Source organism: Macaca thibetana, chromosome 14 (genome assembly GCF_024542745.1).
Source record: "Macaca thibetana thibetana isolate TM-01 chromosome 14, ASM2454274v1, whole genome shotgun sequence".
Lineage (NCBI taxonomy): Eukaryota > Metazoa > Chordata > Mammalia > Primates > Cercopithecidae > Macaca > Macaca thibetana.
Window position 1 is genome coordinate 34630737 of NC_065591.1, and position 15074 is coordinate 34645810.

General features: G+C 38.3%; 2 protein-coding genes across 4 annotated transcripts in view; one reads left to right on the forward strand and one right to left on the reverse strand.

Annotated features, from left to right (window-relative positions):
- DNAJC24 (DnaJ heat shock protein family (Hsp40) member C24) overlaps positions 1–15074 on the reverse strand; it is a 940502-nt gene that overhangs the window by 834993 nt on the left and 90435 nt on the right. The window lies entirely within an intron of this gene.
- Positions 1–15074, forward strand: part of MPPED2 (metallophosphoesterase domain containing 2) — a 198031-nt gene that overhangs the window by 12305 nt on the left and 170652 nt on the right. The window lies entirely within an intron of this gene.

Consider the following 15074-nt stretch of genomic DNA (forward strand, 5'->3'; position numbering starts at 1 on the left):
TTCTTTTCTCATTTATTTTTAAAAATAAATTCTTTTTCCTATACACTCCCTGAGGGCACCCGTCTTGTGGTCCGTGACAGTTGGACTTCATTTTAGAGCTGACTTTTTTCCTATTCTGTACAATTCTTTGTTTGCACTCGAGCATTAAAGAAGCAATCTAAAATTAGATTTGTTTTTTGTCCATAGGAATTTGTTCCTAGAACCCTAGCTGTATGTTGCATAATTGGACAGTGTTTTTTGTTTATTTGGTTGTTGGCTACTTGACTTTCTGGAAGAGTAAAGAATTTTGGTGAAATAAAACAAATCCTTTCTTCTATGTTATACCTGGATTTTGGGTTTGGAAAGTTACCTACATTTGTAGGGATAAAGAACGACTCATAGAGAAAGCATAGTCATAATCAACTCATAGACATATCCTGCAACTGGGAGCCATTCAGATCACCTCTCCTTACAGACTGAATCTATCTAACTCCTGCTCTAAATACAATTTTTGTTCTTTAAACTTCTTTCATGGGGATATTTTGGTAAAAATTATTCAAGTGGCAAGACAAACTAAACAGGCCATAATGAAATAGGTAGTTTGTATTTGTGACATACACGATTTTAATTCTGAGATTTTAAAGCTTATGAAGATGAGCTTTTAAGATGTAGAAACAAAGCTAATGCTGCTGAATCTACTGCATCCTGTATGGCAAACTCTAGATAATTCTGAACTGTTTCCAAAAAGGAGAAGCTTACTGAGTCTTGGAAGATCTATTCATCAGTTTATTTTTCTTCTTTTTCAGTATTTCCTTAGCTCTTTCCTTCCCATGTCTTTTTCCCTTTTGGACTTTCACAGCATACTGGAAACTAGATGTTTAAGTAGCTATCCTAGCACGGTTAGACTATTATTTCAATATCAGTATGTACAAAACTGCTACACTTTTGCAGACCACCGTGTTAGTCTTCTTCTTTTTTTCTTTTTTGTTTTTTAATGTAAAAAGTACACTTAGAGGCTTTGTCTGTGTGGAAACACTAACTCTGCAAAGAGGAAACTGTTGGATTTATTGGCTCTTGCAGTATTTGGGTCTGCATATTTTTGTTCTATTTTGCTTTGAAGATTGGTTTTATTCAATTTCTTCCCCTGTGGAAGGGACAAAATATATGCAAATAAGAAAATGCATTTTTGCAGATTTTTAATATTTTTTTCTTCTTTACCACAAATCAAGAATATAAGCTTCTCTAGTTGATTTACATTTTTGTGCAAGTTTTTATTAAGCCTCAGAGCTGTTGAAACTAGTTTAAAAAAAAACCCAAAAAGATAAAGAAAGCCAACATCACCATGGAATAGAGGGAACAGATAACTTTTTCACATTTGATAGTATTGATCTTTAAAATTCTAAGTGAGAATTAGACCATTACCGAAGTTCCTCTGTTGGTAGTGGCTTCCTTAAAAGACTGCAGGACTCTACATCAAAACATGGACTCTACTGAAACTCACATTTCTTTGTACAGACTGTCTCTGAAACCTTCCAGCTCAAAGATTTGATAATTCTTGGATTGGAAAAATTTCCTTTCCTGTCTTGCTATGGGCTTTTTTGGCATTTATACTGATTGGCTAAGAAAAGTGGCTTACTTGTGGTATTTGGCTTTAGGTATTTGGGCCAAAGACCAAGTTTCAAACCTTGTACATATTTGTACACTTAGCTTAAAATATGTTTTGAACAAAGACTTTAAACTGAAATCAAGAAAAAAGTTAAGTCTCCCACCAGCTAAGCAAGCTCAGCATGTTTCCCTAATTTCCTGAAAGAGTTAGCCTTCTTCTATGACATAGGCATTTTACTAGCTCTGTTTAAGTCCTGAGTCAGTTCTGGAAAATTTTTCTCCAGTTTATTTTATTTTGCTTTGTCTGGAGATTTCAAAGATAACCACCGAAGCCTATCAAACTGTACTCGATTTTTTAATCATAAAATTGTACCTATTCCTCTAAGCACCTTTTATTTAATACATTCTATGTTTAAGAATGATACGACTTTTATGTACTGGTTCTGCTTGGATAGTGCTATGGTTTGAATATTTGTGCCCCTCCAGAATGCATATGTTAAAATCCTAACTCCAAAGGTGATGGTATTAGGAGGTGCGGCCTTGCAGAGGTGATTTTCTCATGAGGATGGAGCCCTTATAAAAGAGGCCCCAGAGTAACCCCTTGTTCTTCTTTCATATGAGGTTACGGTGAAAAGATGCCTGCCTATGAACTGGGAATTGGGCCATCAGCAGACATTGAATCTGCCTTGATCATGGACTTTCCAGTCTCCAGAATTGTGAGAGATAAATGCGTGTCGTTTATAAGCTACCCAGTCTATGCTATTTTGTTATTTTGTTATAGCATCTCGAACAGCCCAAGGCAGGTAGGCAGGGAATATAATGGGAAGATGAATTTTAGAGAGGAAAGAAGAGGAGAAATTGGGGTATTTGTGAAGGAGAGAGGGAGAAAGTAGGAGGGAATATGTAGCAGATATATTTGTGAGATCATAACTCCTCCTTGGCAGTTATGATGTCCCGCCCTTGGGCTTGACTTTAGCACCGGGAGCGGGTCAGCATCCCTGGACTTCAGTCAACAAAGTTCCTCTGTTGAGACAAAATTGCACCTTGGCTTTCTAGGGTACATATGCTAACTCAATATACCAATGAATCTAGCATATGAAAGGATCAGGATAGCAATTTTTGATACTTTGATACTTTGAATTTTTGATACGCTCAGACCTATGTTGATCTCTGAGAAGCAACGATTTTTGGGGTAATTCAAAACTTTTAAGGCTTGTATTTCAATATTTTTTAAAAAATCATTTGACAAATAGTGAACTCTGAACTGGCTTTCGAGAAATGTAAGAATATCTGAAGTTGTGATTTCCCAAGGTTTGCCATCTGTTAGTATCTAGGAGACTTACCATATGTTGTGCTCAAATTCTGACTTTTACAGGTTAACTTGTTTTCACTTTGTTCTTCACTCCTACATTTTGGGCACAGCTGGTAGCACTGAAACCTATCTTGACTCAATAAACTTAGAGAAAAGAATGGGGAGGGGTGAGTCTTTGGGAAGAACAAACAGGCTAGGAGGTGTTGACTCCTAAAGGATATTCATTCTTAATTCTTCCATAATGCAGTTCAAAGAGTCTAATGCTTTCTTCATGTAAAATACATGTAAAGGCTTGGATATTCTGTTTTGTACAGTAGTGTGTGAGTCCTGTTCTAGCCCCTCTTGCAACTGACCCTCCTGAGAATTCGGAAGGGAAATAATAATCCCATGGGAGTCTGTTTGCTCCATGTTGTGTCCCTTGGTGGTGGCGGATAGCTCCCCTGTTTTGCATCTCTCCATCTCCACCCCACCACGATGTTAATGGCTGTCGGCACGCTCCACTGTTTATCTTGGAATTTGATCCCATCATCTTGGCAACCAAACTGGGACCTTTACCGCTCAGATTGTTTGTCATTTGTTGTTAATTATCTGTTACCATAAATTCTGCACTTTGAGAAAAAAGGGAATGTTTTGAAATATTTCCTCCAACATGTAAGTGGAGCTTCATTTTCTGTGGACAAAAGAGAACAACAACAAAAAAAATGAGCCCTTTTGGGAGCTGGTTTTAGGGAAATCAAGTGCCCTGGTTTTTCAGACGGGCTCAGTGAGATCCCACTAATGCAGCCAGGATTTGCACTGAAAGAACCTTTGCACAATGGTCTAATACAGACCATTAGTGACAGGTACTCCCCATTGGAGGGAAGAAATAATTTAACTTTAAATAAGGGGTTTTGCTTTTTATCTCAATCTCTTTATGCCATAATTGTGTTTTTTGTGTGCTAGGGCCTGTTCCCTTCAGCCACTTCCTCCTTTTTAAAGATGATTAAAACAAAGCAGTCCAGAGTGAGAAGTAGCTTCTGCCTGCCTGTCTTTATGAGGTGTTTATTTTGTCAAGTATAGAATTAAAATGAGCTTTCTAGTCATTAGTGGATTTTAGTCCTGGTCTCACACTCTGCAGGGAGGGTCGTGCCATGTTGTAAACAGATAGCACTGTTTTGCAGGGTGCTGTACCACAGGCTACAGGAACCATGGTTGAGCTTAATATCTTCATAAAGCGGTAAACTAAAGAACATGAAAGAGAGAGAGAGGGAAAGAATGAAGGTTTGTATTTTAGAGGGAAGCATTTGAGAATAGAGTGACTGTTGCTAAGCAGAAATCTGGGCACAATTAAAGTATTTAAAAATGAAGTCATTTGAGAAGTTCCAAAAAGAAAAAAAAGTATACCCAGAACTACTACTAGTGTCTGATCTTTATAGCAGGGATCATAATCATATGTGCTTCAAAAAGTAATGGTGAGGGTTACAGAAGATAATGCTTAGTGCCCAGTACAGCACTTAGTGCAGTGTCTAAATGCTCCATGTATGGTGGCTATTATTGTTAACAATATCATGTATCATTATTGCCTCTAAAACATTAACATGAGCTTCTGCAGTTTTAATAGTGACATATAGTCCCTCACCACTATAACATTTTTCGTGCCTTTAAGTTTGGTGTGTCTGTTTTATTCTTGTCAAGAAGTTTTACGGTTTTGCTGTCTCCCAGGGGAGACACAGGGAGGGAGGGATGGAGTCTCTGTTAACCTGATAGCCAGGGGCAGAGACTTAATAAACACTTAGCTCCCTGCCTGCTGCCTGGGACAGTGTAACTCTCAGTGATGTGTCTTTTACTGGAGTTGTGGAATTTGCTTGGGCGAAAATGTTCTCAGGTTTTTAGGGGTTCATGATAATAGTGTCGGCCCTGAAATAAAGCACCGTTTCTAAATATTCCACTTCCATTATCCTTGTATGTCTTCTCTGTCAGTGTTTTTCAAAGGGGACAGGATAAGTGCTTGGGCACTACTTTAGAACACAGATTATAATCAGACTTTGGGATTAAGACATGAGTAGTAAATGTATTAAATTAGTGACTTAGTAACTGTTCGAGTATGAGAATAAGAAACTGGAGGGAGGAGATTGGGAGCTGGAAAAAAGCGCCCTCTGATTGCTCTCGGGGAGGCTGGGAAAAAGAATTTAACACTTTGAATTTTTTAGGAGCCATTAAAACTCTGATGGGATCAGATTACTTGACTGCACATCTGAAACATGAAACTCTTGCCCTAAACCGTGCAATTGAGTTAAGCTCAAAATTCTAGGCCTCTCCCTAAGACTGGCCTCTGGGTAAGCCTCATTGTTGATCACAAAATGATTTCCTTTGAGAGGAACAAGACTACAGTGAGGTTTTTATGGCCAATTTAGTCTGTGCATTGGTGCCAGCCAGACTTTTGGCAAGAGTTAGTGCCAACTTTGGTGATCTGTCCACCGAATTTTTCCCAAGGTCTTCAAAACCGTTTGGATTTAGTGCTGACATCGAAGGAAAGATGCATTATAAGTCCAGCTTTCTAGGCACACCTCTTGTATTTTTTGTTTTTTCAAGTAGAGAGATGCTGAGAGGTGCCAGAGAGCAACAGGCTGATCCGTGGCCATAAACTTTGAGTCACAAAAGAATGTGGACGGTCTTCTTCCCTAAACACTATTTTCTCTCTCTCACTTTGTCACATTTTTAGGGAGCCCCTGTCTTCTCTGTGGATTAGGTGTCCCCCTTATACATACTCCCAAACCTGTGAGTGGTACTGTCCTTTGGCTGTACTTATCATAAATATATTCTTGAATTGTTTGTGAAATGTCTGTCTTCCACTAGGATATAAGCTCTATGAGGGCAGTGACCTTATCTTTTTCTTTTTATTTATTTTTTGCTGTCTGTATTCACAACACCTATCACAATGCTAGGCATGTTCTGGAGACTATATAAACACCTGTTGAATGAATGAATGAATGAATGAAAGCTGAGTTTGCAAGGATTCGAGGGATTAACATGTGCTTCCCCAGGAAGTGAGTGCTGCCTTGCAATCACTCATTCATTTTGGGAGCAGGTATGTAGACTTGAGGATGTACTTGGCTTTAAAAAGGGTAACTTATGTAAGTCTTCCGTGTTTTTTTCAGGATGGAGCTGGATGAAGCTCAGAGTGAGTATTTCTGATACTCATACATTAATGCTGTCATCTCTGCCTTCAGTTGACTTTTGCTTTGACAATAGTAAACTCTCAATTCTAACACAGGAAAAAATATCAAAGCTTCCACTTTCAATTTGACCCTAGAGATTTGGGTTTTCTATATTGTTCTTTAATTTAAAAATGGAGGCATTGAAAAGTATATTGTTTTAACTCCTTATAAAATGCTCACTTATTGATCATATTTGGAGTCAACAATTATCAGTCAGAAGCGTGAAATTAATTAAGATATATTTCAGCCCACTTACCCGGAACCCGACAACTGCTCCTAATATGTGGAGTTTACTTGAAATGAAGACCTGAAAACGGGTCATCTGTCATCATGGGAATCATGCATTTTGAATAAGGCGAACCAATTTTTATTCTATACTCTGATGTTTAATGACTTTACATTTTTTTAAATAGTAAACACCGAACATTTTTACATAACAACTTTTTTGACAAAAATCTGTGATTTGGGTTAAATACAGATAACACTGTCATAACAGTATTGGTATGACAGTGATAGAAAACCTTTCTTAAAAACATTGACTTGAAGGTAAAACAAAGGAAATTCAAAGTAAGTATGCAATGGAGTTCTAATTATGGGTGACTAAACTGCAAACCCCTTGAAAAGCAAATGATCAGGAAAAGATCCTGCTGTAAAGTGCCAGGCTTAGGAAAATTTTACATGGCCTAGAAGTTAAAAGAGGGGAGATACTAAGAAAGAGAAGTCTGTATTGCAAGCACTTTTGGGGCAGGAAGTTTTTAATTTAGATGACTGACTTCAGGTTTTCTCTCTAACTTTCCCTGTGGCTGTGTCTACTAAGGAAGGTGTTGTATAATTAGACTTTCTGGAGATGCCTTTTGGCTGAAGACCTAATTGAGTCTCTGGACTTGAGTGCAGGGTTGGAGCTGGAGGAGCTTTTTGCCCTGCAGGTAAAGGCGCTTTGATGGACCTACCTCTTTGATAAGTACCTGTAGGGCTGGCAGTGACATTGTTTAGGTAAAGTATGGTTTAGTAATTGAGGAGTCAGTGCTCCTTAGTATATGAAAATCTTTCTTTAAAATAGGGAAGACACCAAAATCCACATGCGCAATTTAAATGAGTCTGTATTCTGCATTATAAATATGCACCGGATGCCAAGTAGAAAACCGGAACACTCTCTCAGGATGCTGTTAGGGCCAAGCGGAATCTCATTAGGGACAGCTTCAAAGATCAGTTCCTCGTGTCCATAAAAACAAGTGTAAATTATCTGGTGCGCGCCTGCTGTTAGCAGTTGCGGTGTTGCATTATGCATGATTCAAGACTGCACAGGGGAGACACAGGCTGCACGGAGTTCCACAATGTATGTGGGGATTTCTCTACCCATTTTTTTCTTTTTGGTGCTGAGTCCTACATTTTGGAAATTTATTGGTGTGTTTCAGTTAATGGAGGGTGTCATATATAACCCGCTCCTACATTTTTGATGAATTGGAGTCAGTTCAGAGAGAAATGATAAGGTTCTGAATTGTTTACATGAACAGCCACACTACTCAGATTTATGTATCTTGTTTGCTCACACATGGAGTCAGATTGGGGGGCATGAACGCATTCCATGCACACAGAATTGAGTGCATTTGTTTCAAGTACTCTCTCCCTCATTTTGGTCTCTTGGTTAGATTTTTAAAATAAGTATGAATGCTCAGTAAATTAAGAACATGTAGTCGAGTTTAACATATAAGGCTTCAATAAATAGTTTTGAAATAAATGCCTGAGGGTCTGGAAATATATTTCTGAGCTTTATTGCCTGAGGAGACAGGGAAGCAATATAGTGTTTAAGAACATGGATTCTAGAAGCAGACTGCCAAAGTTTGGATCTTGGTCTCACTCTTACTATCTGTGCGACTTTGAGCGAGTTACTTGACCTCTCTGTGTTCTCATCAATAAATGTGACCTCTCTGTGTTCTCATCCATAAATGAGGGAAGCAAGTAGTACCTTTCTCAAGGGACTGTTGCAAAGGTTAAATCAACTGCTTTAAGTATAGTACCTACCAAATTTTCTGGGGACGTAGTAAGTTCTATAGAAGTGTTTCATTTTGGTGTTATCATCATTATCAGAGGTAAAAGACCTTCCAGTGCAACTGGGCATGACTAGGTACAGAACACCCAGAGCCTGAATTTATAAGCATATGTGTGCTTGAATGGATAGATATACATGAAAGCTGAGGGCAGACAAAGTCAGGGAATGATTACCTTGGGGTCAATTAGAAGAAGCCACTAAAAATACAAAATGCTTAGTAGATATGTATCTTGCCAGCCCAGGTGACTCAGGGAGATAAACATGAGATCTTGAGAAAAGGTTAAGACATAGTAGCAAGAGAGAGTTAGCTTTCCTCTAGCCAGAGTAGAAGAAAGGGTTTGTCAATTTCCTTTTCCCAGTTGTTTCTCAAGACCTGTTCCCAGAACAAAGAGGCATGTGGGAGAAAGAGCAAAAGATCAGCCTTACATAGTGTCAGTGACTTAAATCCATCAATTTCCCAGCACTAGTTACCTCCATTTTGAAATTTACATTCGTTCCTATAAGGGGATACCCACACACAGCAATATTGCCCTTTCTAGACTGGAAGCCCTACAAGGGCAGGATTGATGCTGGCTGATCTCGAATCCTCTGCCTTGTCCATGAGTTCAGTAACAAATTCATCTTTGACAAAACAATAAACAGTCCTCAATATGTATTTGTCCTGTCATTTTGTCCTCACAGTAAATGTATGTGGGGATTTCTCTACCCATTTTTCTGTCTGAATTCTGTCTGAATTCAAAATCTCCCCACCCTCTTTAGAGTTGCCCCTGCTACTAACATGCTCACCCAAGCACTAGTTAATGGCCTACCATGCTTGCTTCGGTGTCTCTCCTTATAGTTTGCTGAAATTGCCCCTACCATCTCTTGTCACTTACTCATCAATACCTTAAGAATGGTTTGTTGGGAGCTCTCATATTTTGGCACTAAGTGATTGAGGCTACCTTGGGTATTCTGTAGAGGTGAGCTGCATCAGCATTACTGCCTGAGCTCCGCCTCCTGTCAGATCAGCTGTGTCATTGGATTCTCATAGGAGCCCAAACAGTATTATGAATTGTGTGTGTGAGGGATCTAGGTTGCTTACTCCTTACGAAAATCTAATGCCTGATGATCTGAGGTGGACCAGTTTCATACTGAAATCTACCTCCTCATACCCCCATCCATGGAAAAATTGTCTTTCACCACACCTGTCCCTGGTGCCAAAAAGGTTGGGGACTGCTGATCTATAGGATAGGGAGGGAGGAAACGAGCAAGGAGAGTGGGATGTCTGGGGGAAGCTGGGTGTCACTGAAAATGTTACAGTATATGAATCAATAAGTATTTATTGGAAGTAGCATGGGATACAGGGATCCTGGTTTTGCTTCTCGTTTTAACCCCAATGCATAGTACAGTGCCTGACACATAAATAATTATTGATGAACAAATTAATGAAGGAATGTTTTATTGGGTTTAGCAGTCGGGATAATATAGAATGATAAACCCCCAATCTTTGTCTGCTAGCGTGTCTTGCCTGTTTAGAGAGACAATCAAATTCATCTGAAATAAATAATATTTAATAAAATAATCATGTGTGCATTATTGTTAATAGAATATCAAGGTTCTTAAAGTACTTTTGTGCTGTACTCACTGTGAAGGAAATGGAAGTAGAGAATTTTATGTATAGCCTACTGGCAGCCCAGAGAGGTTGAGTGACGTGCTCAAGGTCAAGCAGGACTGCTGGTTTCTAGTACAGAATGTGATTCTTTATGACCCTTAATAAGCTGTAGGTGCCTAAGGAACTTACAGTTTGGGGCAGACAATAAATGCTAACTGAGTAAGAGAAGCAAGGAAGAATTCAAGAACATGTCTAAAATAAGACTTTTTGGGCATCTGCCCTAGTTCTACTGAAATGCTTTACAATGTTATTTCCTAGTTTTTCCCTGTAGGCATGCATCAGGTTTGACTATTCTCCCAAACGTGAAAGAAGGTAGGCTTCCCGTAGGAGGCACCCTGTGATGGAAAGCAGCTTAAAATAAACAGGAGCAGCTATTTTCTGCCCTGGAGGATCACACTTTACTTTCATTTCAGAATATGCCCTCCTGTTTCTACCACTCTTTTGTCCTTTGGTTCTTCTCAAGTCTGGCAGCATCTTCTGGCCTTATGGGCTTCAGAAACCATTGCCGTTTCCTATTCAGAGCCTGTGCGCACTTGGACAGCAATTGCATTTTTGCTTGGTTGTGGGAGTTGAGAAGTGTGTGGCCATATGCTGTGGCTTGGATAATGGCTTACATTTCAAACAAGTTAGATGTTTTCTGGCCCACTGCTTGCTGTGTGTTGAAATGAGCAAACCTATATGCTTTTAGGTCTTTCCATTTGGAGACATGAAGATGAAAGGTGGGATGCTTCAACCCAGTATATTTTACAAAGCTCAATTTGAGTGTGGTTTTCAGACCTGACTATGGCCGAGTATCAAAGATCAAGGGTAACTTCAAAGGCACCATTTTTGAGAAATCCACAGAGGTTACTATTTGTAAATGATGTCTCTGACCAAAAGGAAGTGGTGTTATTGCACAGAAAATTGCTTCTGTTCTCTGTCATTGGTGTTGGCATCACTTGGTAGGCTACTGAAGTGCATCTTCTTCATTAGGGTGGAGAAACCCTGTGGTCACAGGTTACTCCACAAGGAGCACTTTTAGCCACAGGCAATTTTCCTTTTGGAAAATGTCGGGTGGCAGGTGTGTGAGGTATCACATTAAACTTCATGTTGGACTGCAGCTGGGCCAAAGTTGACTTTGGCAATAACCCTCTTTGCCTAGGTTGCTACAGATCTAGCTATCAGTAAGGCTGCAGGCAGACTCCTAGGATGTTGGTGCAGTGGCTGGTGACTGGGCATTGGTTTATTTGCCGGAATTGAGCCAGTATTACCTGTTAGACCTTTAAAAACTGAGCATCACAGGACATGCTAGAATTCTTCCAGCTCTGTTGCTTTTCTGGGAAGTTCAGAGACGGCATTTGGCAGTAAACTCACATTCAGTTGAGACTTTGAACTTCACATTCAGTTGAACTATTGAACTTCATAATGGGGAAATTATCTAATAAAAGCTCTAGTTTTTGGTGATGATTAAAAACAGTGGCTCTGGAATGCTCAAGACCCCAACTTAGCAGGCAGAGAAGTTCATAAAATACGCATTGTGAAGAGTCCAACTGGTGAATATACTGGCTGTAGCAGTATTTATTTCACTGTAGAAATTATACATCTCTGCTGTCCATATTGAAATAAGTGTGTGTGTGTGTGCGCGCACACACCCACATGAAGGTTTAAAATTAAACATAGATGAAAATGCTTACAGAACACTTCTTTTGGCTATTTAAAAAACAAATAAAACATTGGACATGTTTGCATGTGGGTTGAACACCTCAGCTAACGATTACTCACACAGTTGACCTTGTTTTCTATTCGGGGCACCAAGAAGCCACATTGTTAAGCCTATTGGGTCAACCCAGGGTTCATGTTAACATCATTTTTCTTTCTGTGGAGATGTAAAGGTCATCAGCCTGATTGTTTTCTTTTTCTTCCGCACCAGGTGGGGGGTAGCATGATTTTTGCATGACTATGGGCCTGCTCTATAAATAAGCAGATTCAGTCCTTTGTTTTCAATGTAATCAGCAAGATTGCATTTGCATCGCCTGTAAGTGAATCACATAAGTGAAATTACATTGCCTGCATCTCATTTGGTATCATAAAATGTTATGGGATGCAGGCTGTTTTTCCTCCAAGTAAAGTGTCTTGAGTTAGTATTAGGGTGCTTGCTTTCATTTTCCTTTGTGACCAAATTTGTGGCATTCTACAGAGCTAGGGCTTGTATTTTCACTTATGTTAGTTGCTAGAGAAATACTCATTCATGTCCTCTAGAATGAGCTAAGATATTGGTTCAGTAGGGGGTAAATGGGAGTTTTAAGACTATCTCATGTCGTGTAGCAAGTGATTGCTAATCACTTTCTGTCGTTTGTGACAACTTCTGCTTACTAAGAGTAAATGTCAGTCAGTGTTGGTTGGAAATACAAAGCAATCTGAAGCTTTTCAGGCAGTTGGCCACAGAAAATGGTTAACATATTTTTTTTAAACTTGTTAGTCATCTTTTTTAGTAACTACTATGCAATACATATCTTAATTGGCCCTTTAAGAGGTATCCCTAAGACAGAGGACTCAGAAGTCATTGTAAGATTCTCCCACTTATTTTCTTGAAAATAAATAGTTAAACACAATAAAAAATAATTACTGACTTCAAAAGTCAGTAATTTTGGTGACAAATAAGAATGCTGTATTTCACATACCACCTCCCCTCTACCCTGAGGTTTTCTTAATTCATGAATGCTGGTGGAAGTCAAAGCAAAGGTATGAGGTCTTAGATAACCTATAACACAGTGTGGTTACCCACAAAACATCTGTTTATTGACTACATTATTGATAAAACTCCACAAGGCAACAGGCAGCTATAGTGCTCATTATGCCCTTTGCTTACATATGAAGACTATTTTCAAAAAGAAAAGGCATGCCAGTCATAATGATATACCAACACAGTGTAGGTGCTTGATACAAAATGCTCTTTGGTTATTTGGAGAGGTATTAAATTTAACATGCCTCACATGGAATAAAAATAATGTATTTTTGAAATTACATTTAAGAAATAAAATGTTTTAAAAATAACTTTCAAACATAGCTTACAATTTTTTCTATAAGACTTTGAAGGAGATTTGCAATTTTGTGTTTGTATATTATTTAAAAGAATGTATCTGGGAAAAACATTTCATATGGAAGGAAAAGATTGAGTATAGTTTCTTTTTAATTAGTAAGCTTTCAATTGACACATCATACAAGCTAAAATGTATACAAATTAAGCATGTTCATGCAATAAATTTCCACAAAGCAAAATACTCGTGTGATCACAATTAACTATGGTTTTAAAGATCATTTTGTTTGTTTTAGTTTGCAAAATAATATTATGAAATCATAAGAATTTAAATATGATTGTAATTTACAATAAATTTTTATTAATAAAAATTGTGAAGACCTTTGTTACTATTGCTGTGTGGTTTACAAAGAAGATAATTTTGAACATTGGGATCCCATTGGGCTCCTATAGATTCTGCTGCAGCTGGGTGTTTCAGGGCATCGAGTTACATATGTGACTATTGTGACTTTTATTTCAACTGGACTCTAAGGAATACTTTTCATTAGTAGTCATTTAAGATTTCCTGGAAGCTCTTCTCTGTGATTTGAAAAATTCTCTGGATAATATTTCCAAATTGATGACCTTCTGGAGTTAAAACAACTCTTTTTTTTGGTCTAGCTTTAAAGATATCTTTATTTTCTATTCCATTCATCACCATTTTCTCATTGAAAAAATTAACCATGCTTATCCCACTTCAAATGAGCAGCTGCACTTTGAAACTAGATCCTTCTTTCGGCTGTAATTGTCCAAATGAGGAGGACCAGGTTTGCGGACTGTTTGAAAAGAACTGGTTGTGGCTCAAAGCATTTTTCTGCTTTCAATTTTTCTCTTCAAATTTTAGTGTATTCTCAAATCAGGAAAAAAAAAAAAAGAAGAAGAAGAAAGAAGGAAAGAGGGAGGGAGAAAAGGAAGAAGGAAGAAAGGAAGGAAGGGCTGGGCAAGGTGACTCCTGCCTATAATCCCAGCACTTTGCGAGGCCAAGGCGTTTGAGACTACCCTGGGCAACATAGCAAGACCCTGTCTCTATCCAAAAAAAAAAAAAAATAGCTGGGTGTGGTGGCATGTGCTTGTAGTTCTAGCTACTTGAGAGGCTGAGGTAAGAGGATTGCTTGAGTCTGGGAGGTAAGGGCTGCAGTGAGCTGTGATCAGTCCACTGCACTGTAGCCTGGGTGACAGAGCAAGACCTCATCTCAAAAACAACAACAACAACAAGGAAACAAAAAAAAAAAAAGAGAAAGAAAAAGGGGAAAAAGTTTTACAAAGTACATATAAGCAAGGCACTTCTTACCTGGGAATAGCTGAACTTACAGCTTTTGAGGAAAGAGAAAGATATACAGGATGATCCCAGAATTTCAGCTTAAGAACGACTATTAGGTTTGAAGTGTGACTATAAACTACTCAGCCAGACTTTTCTTTTATTTTTGATAAATTTACCAGAATAGGTAAAATAATAATAATAAAATGCATACAAAATATATAAGTGTATGTGTGTGTGCATATTCTATTGGTTGACCAATTCCTGCAATACCAATATTGCTGAAAACAAATGTGAAACCACTTTGAGGACTGTCCTTGGAGCCAGGTCATGGGCACATAAAGAAAGAGTTCTTCATATTTTCCAGCCACAGACATTATCTTTACTCGTATTTATTTATATCTTCCTAGCAAGGCCCTTATGGTTCCAGTTCAACATGCCCAAGGAATAAAATTCATTAGTGAGGTCTCACATTTGACTTTCTCCCTCTGACCGTGAGGCTCTTCAGACTTACCAGGCTAAATGTTTCTTTGATTGGATCCCTCATGGTCATTGCCATGAAGAGCTCTCATATACATATTACTATAGCAACTTTTCACTTCTCTTCAGATATACTGGACTGACTGTCGGAAGGTTGACCCAGCAGTTGATCCAGATCATTCTATATAAATGGGAATATGGGAGACTGAAATAATTGCACATTCCGTTGTTAACGGCACCAAGATAGCTGATTAGAGATGTTTATTGATTGGTTATTTAGCAAGTAGCCTTTACTTAAAAGAAAACAAAAGGAAACTAACAATCGTAATAGATGGACATGTGCTAAATCTCATAATAACTAGAAAGAATATTTGTAAATAAACATGAATTATAGCTATGTTTATTACACAGTTGTGAGAGCTAATAATTTGCCTTGACATAATAGCTGCTTTCGAGCTATCAGCGTCATGAATACATGAAAATATCT